Below are 14,749 nucleotides of genomic sequence, written 5' to 3' on the forward strand. Positions count from 1 at the left end.
GACAAGTGGGGCATCTCCAAACCAGCCTTGGCCCCACCATAGAGCTTATGGGGGGTAACCAGGGGAGCAGCAGGAAAGCACCATGTCCCAAACCCTCCCACCACTGCTGTGTTCCCCAGACGAGTACTTGGCAATATCTCACTTGAACAGCTCCATGGGGAAGGGGGATGCAAAAGCCCAATTATGGGTTTTCCCTAAATAAACACTTCACTTCTGAGCAGTGCTGCTGGTGCTGGTTCCTTGCCTGGGCAACAAATTGCTTCCTCTAATTAACAGCCCCGTTGGTTGGTGGTGTCTCTGGGAGGGACATGGTGTGGGAGCCCCGGGCTCGCTGGGGTGGCAGGGGTAGATGTGGAGAGGTGTGGGTGTTGCTGTCCTGCTCATGGGGGTTACCCCCAAACCCCTGTGGAGCAACCCAGGAGCATCCTTGCCCAGCTGGGCAGCAGGACCTCTGTGAGTCCCAGCACAACAGCCAGCACATTTCCCCAGGGCCCACTGGGAGCTTTAGCCTGGAAGTGACCCACCACAACAAAACAGGGGGGCAACTCCCCTGGAAAAATCTTCACTAGAAGAAAATTAATGGAAAAATTTCCAGAAAAGCAGCTATTTTGGAAGAGTAGCACCCACCCAAGTGGAAAATTATGAAGATCAAAGGAGGCTCAGATGTGAGTCCTCAAAAGCATTTCCTGCTTGGTCTTCAGTATTTTGGAGCCTCAGTCACCTTGAACAGGGGCAGATCATCTGGCTCAGCCCACACATGTTCTCGAGCCTTTTGACAGAAGTTATTTAAAACAAGAGACATGCTTCCAGTACCATGCAGGAACAGAGCTCAAATTTCAAGCCAAGGAGGCCTTGTACCATTGGGGGTTCATCTGACATGGTTAATATCAGGGAAACAATTTCTCATGGGGTAACATTCCCAGAAAGATAGGATTTACATTTTCACGTGCAAAAGAAAAGCTGCAGACTGGAGCCTCAGTTTTCTTATTGCAGCTTGCAAACTGCTGCTGGGGAAAGAACTCAAACCAGCTCCTTTATGCTCTGCCACTTAATTAATTTTAAGCACTTTCCAGTAAAATACAGTTTGGCCCAACTTCTACAAATGAGACGACAGAGCAGTGAAAACGCCCGGCTCACTCGGCTGTGCTGCACACCCCAAATATGCTGCAGCCAGACGTGGGAGTCTTTCTGCCTGAACATTAAACAAGGAATTGGAAGGTTATTCAAGGCTCCTAAAATTAAGAGTCTAAATCCATTTACATTTACAAACTCTGTAATTAAATAATAAAGCCAAGTATTACAGCTTGCGCTCCAAATGTGAATTCATTTTCTAAAGACCATACATCTAAAAGTACATTACAGCCCCTTATTTGTTCAGCCCCTGCTTGCAAGAAGGAAAATAATGCATGGAGAGGAAGGAACTAAATCCCCGAGTCCCAGAGCCACTGCAGGTCCCTTCTGCTTTAGTCCAGGCAGGCTTGGCCAGGCTTTTCCTCCCGAAGCTGTTGAGATGCCTGTGGCAGCACAAGCATCTTCCTCCCCTGTGGGCAGGTGAGCTGGTACTGGATCTCATGCCATGTCCAACCTGCTCCTGCCAAAATCCTCTGCCACAGCTCATCCCAGCTGCATAACCTGCCCCAAGTTGATGGCTCAGGGATGCTTGCTCTGTCCCATCACACGGACTCTCGTGCCAAAACAGAGCAAAGACCTGGCTGCTTGTCCCTCCTCTGCACCCTGTGCTGGCCTTGGCTCCTCTCTGCGGGGCCATGCAGGGCTCCAGACACCTCAGCCACCCCAGGCAGTCTCTGTCCTCCCAGCCTTTGAGCATGGTGACAGCAGCACAGCCACTAAGCTGCTCTTTCAGTTGCAGTCTCAGCAAAGAAATAAAGGGAGAAACATGGGGGATAAAAGCAGTAAGTACTGCACAGCTGCTGTGCTTTACATCTCCCATGGTGATAAAACCAAATTGCAGCCTGTGTGCAATGTGGCCAAGTCTGGGGAGAGGGAAGGGCTGGGGTTGTTCCATTCTGTGATTTTTTTAATGGAGTATTTGCATTATTTCCTCCTGGCATGTCCTTGGTCTGCTCATCCCTGTGCCACCACCACCAAGGGTCCCACTGATGCACAGTGAGGGCTTGCAGCAGGGCACGTAAACAGCTCTGGGAACCTTCCAGGTTTGGAGTCTCTCTCACCCGTCACCTCAGCATCAGTTACAGCTGCATAAATATCTAGAGGCCTCATGTACATGTGTGCAATATTCTGCAGCAAAGTTCCTCCCAGCATAGTGGGGAGGGAACACTAACTCATCCCAGTGACATGCTGGGGCCCCAGTGACTGTCACCTGCCCCTGTCCCCTCCTTTCCATCCCCAAGGGAAAGGCAAAACACCCAAAATCCTTATGCCTCCATGTCAAGGTCACGTAAACTCATCTGTCAGTCCTTTCCCTTTTATTTTTCATCCTGCTGAGCTGCTGGAGTGGCACTGGCAGTTCCACCACCCAGAGCCTCTCCTCCAGCTCTCCACTGATTTTAAGCTCTGTGAGGCAGAGCAGAGTGCCCTTAAAATTATACACATCAATTATTACTGCAGAGTTTTCATGCCACACAGGGGCACAATAGGCAATGCAAATAGGACAAATAAAGTGTTTGATATTTAATGATCCCACACTGGATGGGGAAGTTGTGCTCTTGAGCAGGAGTTGCTCTCTCAAGCTGGTGCAATGCAGAAGGACCCGTGTCTTTCATCACTAATTGAGGCCTAATAATTTTCCTTTATCATCTGAAATGAAAACAAAGGATTTTAGGGATGTTTCATTGTGGCTCTGTGGCTCCTTCTGTTCATTTATTTTTCCCCATATTAAAAGCTGTGCTTTGACTTTTTCTTCTGAACCCACTCCTCTCTGATGTTGCCACTGCTTTTGTAGCTCTGTCCCTTTGCCTCTGACAGCCCCAAAGCAAGGGCCCTGGCTCACGGAGCCTCTGCCAGTGAAGGCACCTGGACCCTCCCCATTAGCCACTGCATCCTCCAAAAACTGGAAATTGGGGTTAACTGGAAATCAACAGGAAAACTGGCTTCTGAAGGAGAAATCTAGACTCTGGGTGCATGTGAGCTGGTGGTAATGGAGCCATGCTCCTGCTGGGCCTCAGCATCCTCCTGTGTCATCCACAGGTCCTGGCTCTCACAAGAATGGCAGCTCCACTTCCAGCCTGACTACCAGCTGCCAGATGCAGCTTGGATATGGACATGGAAATCACATGCCATGATTGTTGCTGAGCATACGTGGCTGCCCCATTCCCACTGGAAAGGCTGAGGATGGATTTGGTCCTTCCAAGTGCCACCTCTCACACACCGACATTGACACCAAGTTCAGAGCTGGGGTGGTGGTGGGATCTCAGGGGGTTAAAAGCAGCACTGAAGGGCAGTTGGAGGGTGCCAAAACATGAGGCTGGGTGTTGTGAGGAGCATGGTTGATTCCCACCTCACTCACCCCCAGGAACCCACTGGCCACTGCACAGAGCTGCAGACTCCCATCATTTTTTTCTAAGTATTCCTCATGTCCTTCAATGCCATTAATCATATTATTTCAATTAACAGACCTGAGCCATTGAACAGACCTATTCTGTGCTAATATGTTACTAATTGGGTCAGGTTGGATGGCAACAATATTGAGTGTTATGCAGCTCTGAGCTTTCATCTTCTGGTCCAGGATCATTTCATTTATCTAATCACCTCCCTGATGCCCCAGCGGGCCCATTTGCTTTTTCCCTCTCCACCCACCTTTGAGGTATTCCAATACCTTCTCTGCATTGTCTGGTATCACCTCCACACTGAAGAGAGTCATATCTAATTTACGGTACTCTACTTTCCCCCAAAAAAATCAATTACTGTTTACATTACTATCCTCCAATCCCTATTTTAAAGTAATTCATGGTGGGGCCAATGCTATTAATTTTATTAAGCCATTATTAGTGGGCAGATATTATTCTGCTCCATTGATCCTAAGTTGATGCAATTACCACTTACAAAGCTAGCACTGTATGTCTGAAAATTTCAATTCTGTTTGCAACCTGAAGCTGTACATAAAAACCGTGCCAAGCCAGATGCTGCTGGTGGAAATCAGGGAAAGCTGATTCAAAACAAAGAGCTGCCCAAATTTTATAACTTAAATCCTTTTAAAGTGGAAGTAGTGATATCAGCCTGGACCCCAGCCATTCCCAAACACCCCATGCCAAAGGCAGAGACCCTGGAGCCCAGGCATCAATATGGGTTAGAGGTGCTGGAAAGCAGCTCCAAGGGGATGGATCTGGGAGTCCTGGTGGATAGTATATTATCCATGAGCCAACCATGTGCCCTTGCTGCCAACAAGGCCAATGGAATCCTGGGGTGCATAAGGAAGAGTGTGGCCAGTAGGTCAAGAGAGGCCCTTCCCTCCCTCTACTCTGCCCTGGTGAGGCCACATCTGGAATATTGAGTCCAGTTCTGGGCTCCACAGACTGAGAGACAGGGAACTACTACAGAGAGTCCAGCAGAAGGCAACAAAGATGACTGGGGGATTGGAGCATCTCCCTTATGAGAGAGCTGGGACTCTTCAGCCTGGAGAAGAGAAGGCTGAGGGGAGACCTTATTAATGCCTACAAGTATCTACAGGGTGGGTGCAGGGAGGATGGAGCCAGACTCTTTTCAGTAGTTCCCAGTGATAGGACAAGGGGCAACAGGCACAAGCTGGAACATGGGAAGTTCCATTTAAATATGAGGAAAAACTTCTTTACTATGAGGGTTACAGAGCACTGGAACAGGCTGCCCAGGGAGGTTGTGGAGTGTCCTTCTCTGGACATGTTCAAGGCCCACCTGGATGCAGTCCTGGGTCATGTGCTCCAGGGGATCCTGCTCTAGTGGTGGATTTGACTAGATGATCTCCAGAGGTTGCCTCCAACTCTGACAATACTGTGATTCTGTGAAACACACTGAGATACTCTCTTCAAGCCTCCTGAGCCCTGTAGTTCATAAAAAACCTCATCATTGTGGATTACCAGTTAACTGAAACATCCTCTGATGTGAATGGGAAATTTTACAGATGAAACTAAGTTTAACTCTATCTGTACAGATAATAAGCCAAAAGCCAAAACAGGCTCACGTCCAGCTGAGTGTGCATTTCACTCTGTTTGAAGAGGATTAATTTCAGCCAGAGGCCTCAGATCTCCTTTTCCTCTTCTCTGTGTAAAAAAATTAATAGCAGAGCGGTGTAGGAAAACTGAGTGAGACAAAATGGTGCAAATCACCTGAGTCTTAGACATCTCCAGGAAATCCAACAGTACAGAGTGACTCTCCGATCATCAGAGGTGTGAGGGGTCCTGCAGGGCAGGAGGGTACAGGAATCCCCTTTGGTGATGTTCACCCTGTTGAGTGGCTGTGTGGGTGTCCAGTGTGGCTCACAAGGCATAAAACTTCTTTTTAGTCAGCAGAAACTAAAAACTGCAATTTCAAATAAAAATATGGGATCATGCTTTAAAAGCTTGGAAAAAACTCAACACATTAGCTGAACCAAGGGGGGTTGGACTAGATGATCTTTCGAGGTCCCTTCCAGCCCCTAGGATTCTGTGATTCTGTGACCATGGCCAGAAATGAGCTCTGTATTTATTTGTAAGTCAGTAATAACCTGCCACAGAAGGAACAGCATAAACCAGAGAAAAGACAGACAGTTCCTGCCCTGGGATCTTGCCCTCTAAATAAAAGGTGATGGATGGATAGGTGGATGGACAGATGGAGATGGTGGAGAAGAGTGAGCCAAGGAGAAGACAGGAGCCATCCCAACAGGCTACAGGACCAGAAACCTCACCGTCCTTGAGCTGATGATAGACAAAGGTCTTGAAGGAAAACCAAACAGGAGGAAACAGAGTCCCTAGGAGGCCTGGCTAAATGGGACCAGTAGCCTTTGGAGTACATACTACTGGAAAGGGACCCTTTTTCAGCTAATATTTATTTTGGAGTGACAGATGCATTCGCTTGGGACACAGAATTTTTTGAGTTGGAAGAGACCTTAAAGATCATCGAGTTCCAACTCCCTTGCATGGGCAGGGACACCTTCCACTACAACAGGTTGCTCAGAGCCCCATCCAACCTGCCCTTGAACACCTCCAGGGATGGAGCCCCCACAGCATCTCTGAGCAGCCTGTTCCAGGGTTTCACCACCCTTACACTGAAGAATTTACGCCTGATCTCTGACCTAAATCTCTCTTATTTCAGCTTGAAACCATTACCCCTTATCCTTTCACTGCAAGCCCCTGTAAAAAGACTCTCCCCACCCTTCCTGTAGGCCCCCTTCAGGTACTGGAAGGGCACTATGAGGTCCCCCCAGAGCCTCTCTTTGTCAGACTGAACAACCCCAACTCCCTCAGCCTGTCCTCATAAGAGAGGTGCTCCAGCCTTCGGATCATTTTCATGGTCCTTCTCTGGACACATTCCAACAGGTGCACATCTTTCTTGAGCTGGAGGCACCAGAGGTGGACAGTATTCTAGGTGAGAATCTCCCCAGTGAAAAGTTATCATGAAACTGCTGGTTCCTCGTGACTGGTTAAAGCTATGGAGAGGGAGATTGATTTATGGGACCTACCACACTCAGCTAAAATGGTTGTTCGATGTTATAAACCAGCAGCCTTCTCCCCCATGAAAAACAAATAAATAAATAAATTACACACTTCTCACCACAATGGAAAGATGTTCTGGCAGCTGGGAAGCTCTGCAGGGTGTCTGCATGGTGCTGTGGGAGGATCTGTGCTGGGGCCTCATGAGCTGCCCCACAGTTGGGATGTGGGAGCAGAATCCATGCTGTTCTGCTGGATGCCCTTTGCTCCTCGTCCTGGCTCCCAGCAGGCTCAGCCACTGAAGTTCACTGGGAAGGACAGTGGTGGGAGCATCCTGGAGTCCACCTGCTCCCTCTGGCTGGGGAACAGCAGGGCACATACCTCACGAGGTGCTTGAGGGATGGAAGAGAAGGACACAGGGACTTCCCAGACCCAACCATTCTTACCCTGGTCATGAACAAAGCTGTTCGCAACGTCATGCTGAAATAGTTCAGATTCATGAGTGGTTTTGCTATCAATAGGGATATTTCTTAGTATTTCCTCTCCCTTATACTTTTAAACTATTTGAAGTATGCCAGGGTGTTTTTTTAATCTGTTTGGAGAGTGGAGGACTGGGTTAAATATTCCTCTCCCTGCAGGAACCAGGCTATCAGGGGCGGAACAGTGTGACCTGTTTGCTGTAGAGGTTTGGGGAGCTCAGAGCATGGTCAGAGCCTGCAAACAGCTCTCTCCAGGCAGACCAGGGGCACATTAGAGTGTTGCCTGTCCCCAGTGCTTGACACCCTTTACCAGGGGGTATATTGTAAGCAAGAGCCCTCCCCTGCCACCCCATCCAGGCTGCTCAGAGTTCCTTGTTGGAAACTGGGATAGGGTTTGGCTCATCAGCATATTGGGATCTGTTTTATTTTATCTGCCTGCACAAGCCTGTGTGCAGGGGTAGATCAGATTAACATGGCTGATGAAAAACATCTTCCTCTTTATACCCTCTGACAGCAACAATCCTTTATCAACAGTCTGAAGACAAAATTTTCTCAGCTGTAAGTTTTCTGCCTTGAGGGTTCATTTTTTTTTTTATCCAGTAGAAGTTTTCTGTATTTTCTTCAAGAAAATAAAAACATTTTGATGGGAGATTTTTCAGCCATCCTTAAGCATTAGACATGGTGGCAGCCAGACAGGCCTGGCACATCAACATCTGCTCCTTCTCACTGGATTAAATTTAGTATCTGATGTATGAGCACTAACCCTCTCTCGTAGCTCCACTGGGGTCAGCTCAATGAGACATACCTGGCTTGGAGAGAAGAAATTTAACTCCTTTTCTGAGGGATTCCAAATGCTTTTCCAGAATGACACTCTCATCATTTTATCCCCTTTTACAAAGCTAAATTCATAATGCACTCCAGTGAGGCTTTGGGGAGGACAGTGTAATAAATTGCAGCTCAGTGAATCTGCCACTCAGTGCTGCTAATATACTGCATTTATCCTCCCTGCTGCAGGGGCTGTGGCAGTGAGAGTAGGAGAGAAGGAGGAAAGTAATTACTTCCTGCTCAGCTTGTCACCAAATCCCTTCATCAGCCCTCTCATGTCTCTCCCAGCCGTGTTAGTGACCTGCCATGCTCCACTATGCAGAGGCTGGCTTCATCAGTGCTGGTGTTACTGGGCCATGGGGATGGGGTTGGGTACCACAGGCACTGGGAGCCCCCTGGGTCCCCAGCACACCCCAGGCTGTCCCACTTGTGTGCACCAGGTCCCATCAGTCCAAATGGCTGCTGACTGAATGCTGCTAAAATCCCCTGGTGGGGATTCATTTCAGCAGGGAAGTCTTATCCCAAAAGCAGCCCCAGTGTCGAGTGAGTGGGAAGAGGAGGAGTCTTCTCCAGGTGTATTTTTTTTTAAGTTCCCTTCAAAAGTTACAGATGTGAATGAGCTCAATGTTCAAGTCTCTCTCTCCCAGAGACTACTCGAGCTCCCCAGCCTCATCCAGCTATGTGGATCAGCCAGACTTTGAGTTAAAAGCAGAAATATTGAGCCTTGAAATGAACCCAGAATGAGGCAAATTTGCAGGTTGGTGCTAAGATTCCCAGGAGCAGCAGCATCTTCCTGAGACATGAAAATAGTTGGGATATCAGAAGCCCTTACCTGGGGCATGTATTAAATTGAAGACAAATATTTTTACCCATCCTGATGGGACATTTTACCCTTTCTATTCAAGAGACCAGCAGCAGGGGACATTTTCCTCTGGGGAGATGGTGGACCTGGGGACCACTGGTGATACAGTGAAGGTATCCCAGTTAACTGTCCTGGCATTGCTGTCGCAGAGGTGTCATGCACTGAAACCAACCTGCCATGTGAGAAATTTGATGCACTTCACACTGAAATTGATGCATCACCTTTGGAATGAAATATATCACCTCTTCTGTCACACTCCATATACCGAATCAGAGTCACCACCTAGTGAATTAAAAACTTCACATGCAGTTCACATCACATCATAAATCAGGCCAAAATAGAATTAAGTGCATTGTATGCTAAGAACTCATTCATCATCCCATAAATTAAACATGGGACAAGCCTTGCAGGCTGGATGTGCCCAGATAAAGCCTGCAGAGTCCACTGGGGAAAGCATGACACCATTGAAGTCACTGAGGGCTCAGCCATTAATTTAATTTTTTCAGTGCCCGGATCTACCATGTACTGCACCCAGCTCTGTCCTGGACCAACCTAAAACTTGGGTACACAGCAACTTCTGCTGTTAGTGACTCTCCTGTTGAACCACCCACACTCCCCACTTGGAGGTTTAGGCAAGAGCCTGGAGGAGAGAAGCAAATTGTCCCTGCTCCTGCAAAGAGGAAAAGCAGCAGGAGTCTTTGCACTCCTCGCTGGCAGCTGGCACACAACACCACAAACACACAGCACCACAAACACACAACACCACAAACACACAGCACCTCTCACCTCCAAAGGACCATGCACCACAAAGGGTCAGGCTCAAAATTCCAGCATCTTTGTTGCTTGTGGGGAGCATCTTTCTCCTGAGGCCTGCAGAAGGCTGGGCTCGACTGGGGGGGCTGCTGGGTACCTGACACCCTTTTTGGTGTTTTTGGACTTCAAGGCAAGAGGAGGAAAAAAAAACCCCAGGCTCAGGGATTCATGTGGTGCCAGAGCATCTGGGGCAGTTCAGCCCTCAGCAGCAGGTGCTGTTAGTCCTGCATGACAGACAGAAAAGAGGAGCACAGAGCAGGGGGTACCGGCTGCTGAAGGCTGAAGCTAGAGACTGGAGCCAAGAGAAGGCTTCAGAAATTCTTACCTAAAACCAAGATTTTTTATTTTTTTTTAATCTACATTAATTTTGGCTTTTCTGACAGCACTTCCCTGTGTATTCTCGCAGCACAGGAGCCCCTACCCTGTCCCCATTCCCAAGGAAAGGTGGGACCAAATTTCAGCTTGTCTGAAGCTCAGTGCAATCAGATACATTCTTGGATCCAATCCACAGTATTTCCATTTATTTTCCTATTCATCTGTTCCTCTCAAAATCTGCTCAGGAGCAATTAGAGCCTGTCAGCTAGAAGGTGATGCAACTTCTATTTAATTAGCCCAGCAGCCAATAAAGATCTCATTCATCAATATTTCATGGAAGGTGTGGTTGAGGGGGGGGGATTTATCATTTCTTCCCTTTATCCAGATGGCTGCAAGGCATCTATCAGTGATCTGATCACACGCATGGACTCATGTGCACATCTGAGAAGAACAACCAGCTGGGAGACATCTGTCCAGAAGGCAGTTACAGGAGAAAAGAGTGTAAGACTGTCCCAGATGCTCTGTTAGCAAGTCCCAAGTCTCCGGAGCGTGGGCAACACGAGCAGCAAGTGACCTTGGTGGCATAAGCATCTTTGGAGGGCTCTTCCTCTTCTGACTCATTTTTCTCCCCTTCCCAGCAACAGGAAAGGGCAGAGATGTGCAAGGAGGGCCAAACACCAGCAGATGAATTGAGGGAGACCTGAAGAACTCTGGGGTTTGCACCTTTGCTCTTGGAGGGGCATAAGAGCCCCTCTCACTACGCAGTCATGTGGACAATAAACATATTAAGAGATGGCAAAGCAGGAAAGGGAAAGTTAGTATTCAGATTGATGGATCCCAGCAAAGTTTTGGCATGTTCAATATGCCAGAGAAAGTCTTTCAGGTGGCCTTCAGAAATGCCATCTAAGCAGGACACATTAGGGTTGGTCTTTTCCCAGAGGCTGGCCAGGAGGATGGGGAAACATAAACCTGTACCCACACAGTCTCTGTGCTGGGCTCATGTCAGGAAAAGGAAGTTTCACCAGGTCAGACTTTCAGGAGTGGGTCCCTGCAGGAATCACTTGCCAACACTGTTTGCAGCCTCACCATTGCAATTCATTGAACTAAAAATAAAATCTGGTATCATGGGACAGCTCACAGATTACAAACATGAGCAATGGTATCTCCATAATTAATGACTGTGAGAAAGCAGCTTAGTTTGGTTCCTTGTGGCTGGTTTGATTTGTAATACATGGCAGCTGGTGCAAGCAAAGCGGGTAATTGGAGTCAGTTTACCCTTGGTGTGTCCAGCTGGTAGTGCCAATTCACAAACTTCCATGTAAGGCTGTTTTTCCTCAAAGCCTTGACTCCCCACAGCAGAAGAAGGCTGCAAATGTAACCACATCGATAGCCATATTCCCAAGTTGGGAGATGCTTGGGGACCAAATGACAGGCAGATTCTTGCTGCTGCTGTCTGGCACGTCTGCAAGTCGCTATGGTTAGCAAATTTCCCCTGGCATTTGTGGAGAAAATGGCCATGCTCAGCTCAGGGCACCACACAGTGCCCTGAGCCAACCTGCTCCTTGCTTATCAACAGGAACATCATAGCTAGCATCTTGCTGTGATTGATGCTGCATCAATCAACTGGAAAAAGTGTTAAGCAAGCCTTAAAAAGAAGTGAGATGAAGATTTAAATACCAGGCTAAAATGTCCTTATAATGGGGATTATTCCAGGATGGAAAACACAGGTGAAGAGATGCTGCAACACACAGCTGTGCCCCTCCCCACTGTGGCCACCACTGGCTTCAAGGGAGGTGAGCACTGAGTGCTGACACTGCAGACAGGGATGGGCAATTAGCAAAGGGCACCTACAGTGTTCAGCATGAGTCTGTGGTTTTACCACTTATTGAATAAAAAATAATGAAGAAACATTCTTTCCATTAATGCATTATTTCAAGCCGAGCTGTGGCATTTGTCTGCTTTTATTCTGTTCCATGAAGTTTTGTTTGATTTGGCTTATTTTTGCTTAAGACCAATGTGATACACTACACTCAGAGCTGCCAACTTTAGTCATTTTTGCTGGTGTGACATATGGCATTCAGAACTCCTGGGGGCTCCTCTTTTAAGGAGAGACTCAGATGTTCTCGCATTAATACAAACATTCGGGACCAGGTCGGTTGTGGAGAAACTTCTGTGCTGGGTCCAGCTTCCCAAAACCCAAAAAATAATAATAAAAAAATCCCCTCAAATGTGTTATCTTTTAATCATCCGTGATTTTCAAACACTAGTCCCCTAGGGAACCCAATTCAAAGATTTTCTGCTAACAAAAGGTGATTTCACTTGAGAACAAATCCACTTCTCATCTCCAAAGCCTGGCTCACACACCAGTGAATTCCTGCATTGTGTATGCAAAGCCCACAGTCAGAAACCACAGGGCAGAAATGGCCCAGTGCCCAGCATGTGCTCAAAAAGAGGTGCTTCATGCTTGCTTTGTTTCTCTATTCTGGTGCTGTTTTTTCCTCCAGAAGATGTCCCTGCCTCTGTGACAGCTTCCCCACTGGTTAACTAACCCCTTGCTTAAACTCTGGGGGAAGCATCAGGTTTTCCCCATGGGTCTAACACCCTTGTTCCTTCACCTGCAGCCATCTACACCAGAAACAACCTTCCCAGGCAGGTGTTGGTGCTTCAGCCTTTTCCATACCCTTTACCCAGTGCTCAGAGCTGGAGCTGGCAGCAAGGAAGCTGCTGCAGGGCATGGATGTGTTTTACCAGTCACTCAGTCCCAGGGGCTGGGCTGAACGTTTGTCTGTGCCGCCTCCAGTGCTTTACTGAGGACCAAACCCAGCTTGTCCTTCTGATTCTCTTTTCTACAGAGGCTCAAGGTAGTCTCCTTGCTCCCATGCCTGGGCTTAGAGAGGACCTATCTCTTAAAGCACTTAAAATCAAAACAGACCCAGCAAGGTGAGGATTGAGAGAAAACCAGCTCCTTTCGCCAGCCCTTCGTGTTAAGCTTCTCTATTTAAAATGACTACACAAACTGAAAAATTAATAACAGGTCTAAGCACTTTGCCAAGCAAATCCAATTTCCACTTGGGAGAATTAGAGGGAAGGCAGCTAAAAAATTTGCTTCAAGGATGAGATTTAATTCAAAATGCCACTACTGGTTCTACTGCACTTTTAGGTTTAGAGAACAAACCTGCTAGCAAACAACTGTCTTCAATAAGATCATAATTAATCCTGAATTCAGCTGTCAAACAGACTGAGACTACAAACTAAGAGGAGAACAAGGAAAACCTTGTAATTTGTTTGTTAAATATTTGCAAACTGTCACATCAATAACGGATAACAAGAAAATTTTGGCCTGCCAGAGCTGATGTATAACACAAAGCTTTGCTGTATTGCACCTAAACTATTATCAATAGCACATTTATTATTATAATAGATGAAAAACAAGCTTCCTGGCTGAAAAACAAGATCAATTTGAGCTCAAGCTATTTGGATGTATTATAAATGTTGTAATTAAAATGCAGCATGAATGTTCCTTAGAAGAAAAAAAAAAAGAGAGAAGAATAGTCCTGCTACAATTACATATGCCATCCAGCTCTGACTCAGTAACCTGAGAGGAAAACAACAGGCAAAATTGCATTTGTGTCCAGTCAGACATTTCTCATCTTCAGGGCTTGATGCAGAGCCTAAGCTAACAGAGCAAAGTAAATATACTCTGCAGAAAGAGAGAACTTTCTTCTCTTTGATCTGCAGATTTTGGTCTGCATAAAGTGTCTGGAAGCAAAGCTGGTTCTGACAGGTCATGAACAGCACACAGGTGGGCTGGCCCATGCTGGGACCCAGGAGCTGCAGCCCCAGAGAGGTGTTGGAGCATCCACTGATCTCTGCTGAGCTCAGGGCACAGCAGGATCTGGGCTGCATGGCCTCGCATGTGGGGAACCACCAGGACTGACAGCAGGTTGCCTTTTGAAAGGCAGCAGCTCCTGGGGAATTCCTGCTGCCTGTTTCACCTCTAACTTGCACAGGAAAAATCCTTACTGGCACAGCATCTATGAGAGGTGCTTGTCTGCAGTGAGTCTAGCATGAAGGCCTGTATGGAGGGTGTTTTGATGCACAGGTCAAACAGAGAAAGAGCCTGAACAAAGGCTCTAAGCAGATTTGGGTAGAGTCAGAGCTCAATGCAACCAAATTCACTTCCAGGCGAAGAAACTTCCCCTGTGAGTGGGCACATCATACAGCAAGGTCTGGGAGATGCCAGTTACCCAAGTTCTAGTCACTGGGGCTGGGCAAGTAGATTAAGAAGGAGCAGAAACTACCCTGCCATGGGCAAGCAGCACAGGCCCCTGTGCCAGTAGGAGCAGCTCTTCCAAGGCACGTAGTTGGCTGCTCTTTGCCCAGTGGATTCAGAAGCTGGAGCCTGGCAGCACCATAGTAATGAGTGTTGTCCCAGCAAAATGCTGATACTGGCTTTTGACACACCACAGTCCAGGCTGAGAAGGCCACGGAGCCAGCCTCACCAACACCAGCAGGGACAGCACTGCTGGCAGAAGAGCTGGCCCTGCTTCACTGTCCACCGTGTCCACGCTGACAGGAGACCCACAGTTGCCAGTGCAGCCCACTGACCACACACTAGTGCTGTGATGAACACAACCTGACTGGCTTTCTTCTCTACAAGAGAAAGACTCACAGAGTGCCTGAGGGCTTAGACTCATGCTCCAGAGCCTCTGGCACAAGTGGGAAGCTGGAAAGAGGAGCCTGACCATAAATAATGCATAAACAAAGGATAGCTAAAGCAGGCTGTGGCCACCAAGGGCCATGGACTGCACAGACAGACCCCAGCCCCCGTGGCTGGTTCCAGCAGTATGTCAGTGCAGGAGTCCCTAAACCTC

At 47.7% G+C, this 14,749-nt stretch overlaps 1 protein-coding gene across 1 annotated transcript in view; it reads right to left on the reverse strand.

Moving 5' to 3' along the window:
• Nucleotides 1–599: 599 nt before the first annotated feature.
• The window catches only part of SLC15A2 (solute carrier family 15 member 2), a 74,053-nt gene continuing 59,903 nt past the window's right edge, over nucleotides 600–14,749 (reverse strand). The window contains exon 23 of the mRNA XM_051623089.1: nucleotides 600–2,778. The gene's annotated coding sequence lies outside the window, so the exon portion shown is untranslated. The remainder of the gene's footprint in view (nucleotides 2,779–14,749) is intronic.

This window comes from Apus apus, chromosome 6 (assembly GCF_020740795.1).
Source record: "Apus apus isolate bApuApu2 chromosome 6, bApuApu2.pri.cur, whole genome shotgun sequence".
NCBI classification, from domain to species: domain Eukaryota; kingdom Metazoa; phylum Chordata; class Aves; order Apodiformes; family Apodidae; genus Apus; species Apus apus.